Source organism: Papio anubis, chromosome 6, assembly GCF_008728515.1.
Source record: "Papio anubis isolate 15944 chromosome 6, Panubis1.0, whole genome shotgun sequence".
NCBI classification, from domain to species: domain Eukaryota; kingdom Metazoa; phylum Chordata; class Mammalia; order Primates; family Cercopithecidae; genus Papio; species Papio anubis.
Genome location: NC_044981.1, coordinates 112,131,536 through 112,134,894, shown reverse-complemented (window position 1 = coordinate 112,134,894; position 3,359 = coordinate 112,131,536). Strand labels below are relative to the sequence as shown.

Sequence of the window (3,359 nt, the reverse complement as noted above, 5' to 3'; positions counted from 1 at the left end):
ATCATGCTTGTAATTCCAGCAGTTTGGGAGGCCAAGGTGGGTGGATCACTGGAGCTCAGGAGTTCAAGATCAGCCTGGCCAACATGGCAAAACCCCATCTCTACTAAAAATACAAAAATTAGCTGGATGTGGTGGCACACACCTGTAACCCCAGCTATTTGGGAGACTGAGGCAGGAGAATTGTTTGAACCTGGGAGGCAGAGGTTGCAGTGAGCCCAGATAGCACCACTGCACTCCAGCCTGGGCAACAGAGTGAGACTCCATCTCAAAAAAGAAAAAAAAAAGTCAAAGAAATGCTAAGCCCATATGTAATGCTTCTTTGATCGCCTCGAAGCCTAAAAACAGCAACCATCACAGCACAATGGGGCAGATGACCTCCCCAGGCTTCTGTGACCAAAGCCTCTCCACGGCCAAATGAGGCTTTCCCTCCCGGGGTTCTGTGTCTGCCTGGTTATTGGCATCCCCCATCTCAGATAAGATCACTCAGCTGGATCATCTCCAAAGCTCAGCTGCTTCCCTGCAGTCTCCTGGCAGCAGCTTCTGCAGATGCAGAACCACACTGTGTGACTCAAGAGGAATGCACTCACCTCCACAGTCAACCTTGAGTGAATGAGTGACAGCCAGAGTGGATGGATCCCCAACGTCCATTATAGTTGGGAGGAAGGGTGGGAGGGAAGTGAGAGAGAAAAGACTACATATTGGGCACAGTGTATACTGCTCAGGTGATGGGTGCACTGAAACCTCAGAAATCACCACTGAAGAACTTATCCATGCAACCAAAAACCACCTGTATCCCCAAAATTAACGAAATTAAAAAAAGAGTAGATGGATCTTCTCTGCATCTTGGGACCCTCTGAATGTAAAGGCCGAACAAAGCTCTTCCTGGTGTTCTTAGCAGTATGTGTCAGGTTCCTATTGTAAAGCGATCTACACCATATAACTGAGAAAACAAAACAAAAGAGGCCAGAGGCAGACTGGGGACACCCCGGGCAGCTGGTAGGGGAGTGCAGCAGAATGAGAAGGGAGCTTGGGGAGAAAAAAGAGGTGTGGGCAGGCCAGGAGGCCTCCCCAGAGCCGTCAGACCCTCCAACCCCCCACTGTGGGCCCAGCTTCCCTTGGGGCCCCATAGCTGCTGAGGGCCTGTTTCCTGTGCTGGAAGGACAACTGGTGATGGCCAACCTCAGGTGTTCCCAGGAGAATTCACTCTGTTTCATTCATCAGCTTCTCTCTGAGGCTGCAAAAATGGAAACATCCTGACCTGCCCAGCCTCTGTTCCCTGGCATCCTCGTTGCTAAGTTATTTCTTTGCACATTTGAAGAGTCCAGAGGAGCACAAAGCCACAGCCCCCATTTCTCTTTCCTACCTGCTGCCTGCTGCAGGCTGGAGGCATCTGGGTGGGAGGGCACACTGGCAGCTCAGCAGGAAGGCAGGGCAAAGAGCCATGTGGGTGCTGGTGTTCTGTGACTGCTTCCAATCTCAAACATGTAGTTACCTTTCCCCATTTGCTCCCTCAGGTTCCAAGGGACCTGGAACCTTTCCAGGTACTGGGAACAAAAATGGCCAACAAAGTGGAAAAGGATTTCCTGCTCTCAGAGTTTCTATTCTGGTGAGAGAGACCGACAAAAAATACTCACTGTCAAATGGCGATGAGTGTTACAAGCAAAAAGGAAGCTGGGAAAGAGGTGAAACGTCTGGAATGGTTTCAGGTTGCAGTTTTAAATAGTGAACAGGTGTCATTGGGCAGGGACTTGAAGGAGGGAAGGGGGTGAGCCTGCAGATATCAGGGCAGAGAGATGTCAACCTACAGTCACAGGAGACAGCAAGTGCAAAGGGCCTGAGGTAGGAGGGGGCCCAGCCTTTTCAGGAAAAAGCCAAGAAGGCCCAAGTGGCTGGAGCAGAAGGAGTGAGGACAGACGAGGAGAGGATGAGGTTCCAAAGGTGAACTGGAGATGAAATAATGCAGGGACTTGCAGGATTTTGGCTTTTATGCTGGGTAAGATGGAAAGCCAGCCAACTGTTTTGAGTGTCGTCATGTAAATGATGTTTAAAAGAATCACACTAGCTGGTGTCCTGAGAATAGAACAGGAGGGGCAATAACAAAAGAACAGACAAGAGTTAGGAGGCTGGTGCCTGAGGATGCTGGCTTGGACCAAGGATGGTGCAGGGGAGGTAGTGAAAAGTGGGTTAGCAGATGTGACTTTAAGAAAGCTGAAAGGGAGAGGGAGAAACTATTTTTCTGGGATGGTGAAAACTACAGAAAGAGCAGGTTTGGGGAAAAAAACAACAACAGGACTTCAGTGTTGAGCAGATGCTGCCTAAATAAGTCTGGAATTTGGGGCAGGAACCAAGAATGGCCATTGTTTAATGGCAGTTAAAGCCATTGGCCATATAATTACTTGCTCCCAATTTAAAATGTGATTAGGGGCCTGGTGTGGTGACTCATGCCTGTAATCCCAGCACTTTGGGAAGCCGAAGTGGGAGGATCACTTGAGGCCAGGAGTTTGAGATCAGACTGGACAACTTAATGAGACCACGTTCTACAAAAAAAAAAAAAAAAAAATTAAAAATTAGGCGTGGAGGCACATGCCTGTAGTCCCAGCTATTCAGGAGGCTGAGGCAGGAGGACCACTTGAGTTCAAGAGTTCAAAGCTGCAGTGAGCTATGAGCGCACCACTGTACTCCAGCCTGGGCAAAAACAAAAAATAAAATGGCAGAAAGAAAATACTGGAGTAAAAATTCACAGAACCTGAGATCTGGGGGAGAGCCTTCTCTTAGGGCTTTTTTTTTTTTTTTTTAACCCCATTCTGTTTTAAAAAACTGTTATCCATTTTTCTTTTTTATTCCAACAAAGTTCAGTCTCCATAGAGACTGTCAAAAATTGCCAATGCTGACTGTATTTCAAGTTGTCATGGCAGGGTATTGGGAAAAGTTTTCAATTAACAATAATCGTGCCTCAGATAAACCTCATTGGCTCCGATACTGACACTGTGCAAAGCTTACCCATTTTTCTATGCTTGTTTTCCTCACTATAGCTTTTTGGAAATGTCTCTTTTGCTCCATTAGGAATTGGAGAGAAGAAGATTCAATGACAATCAGCCAGTATGATTGTGGGTGCTGCCTGCTGCGTTTCTATGCACAGATTCTACTCAGCCGGGATTTTTTGGTGGAAGTCTCAGAGGAAATAAGAAATTGAGGTTTCCTCAGGCTTATGTGAACCTCTCACATGCTGGTTTCAGATGACCTAGAAGTTCTTTTCTTGAATCAGGAGCTTGGGTTTCTTTACTCAGGACACTCCTGCATTACGCAGCTGGCTCATGAGTGGGCCCTGGCAGCTGAAAGGAGGAACTTGTTGCTGGAGA

The 3,359-nt window shown here is 47.5% G+C and overlaps 1 non-coding gene across 1 annotated transcript; it reads right to left on the bottom strand.

Moving 5' to 3' along the window:
- Positions 1-2,856: 2,856 nt before the first annotated feature.
- On the bottom strand, positions 2,857-2,997 carry LOC116275644. The gene has a single exon (XR_004184735.1). It is a non-coding gene; the product is annotated as a U4 spliceosomal RNA (small nuclear RNA).
- Positions 2,998-3,359: the final 362 nt, after the last annotated feature.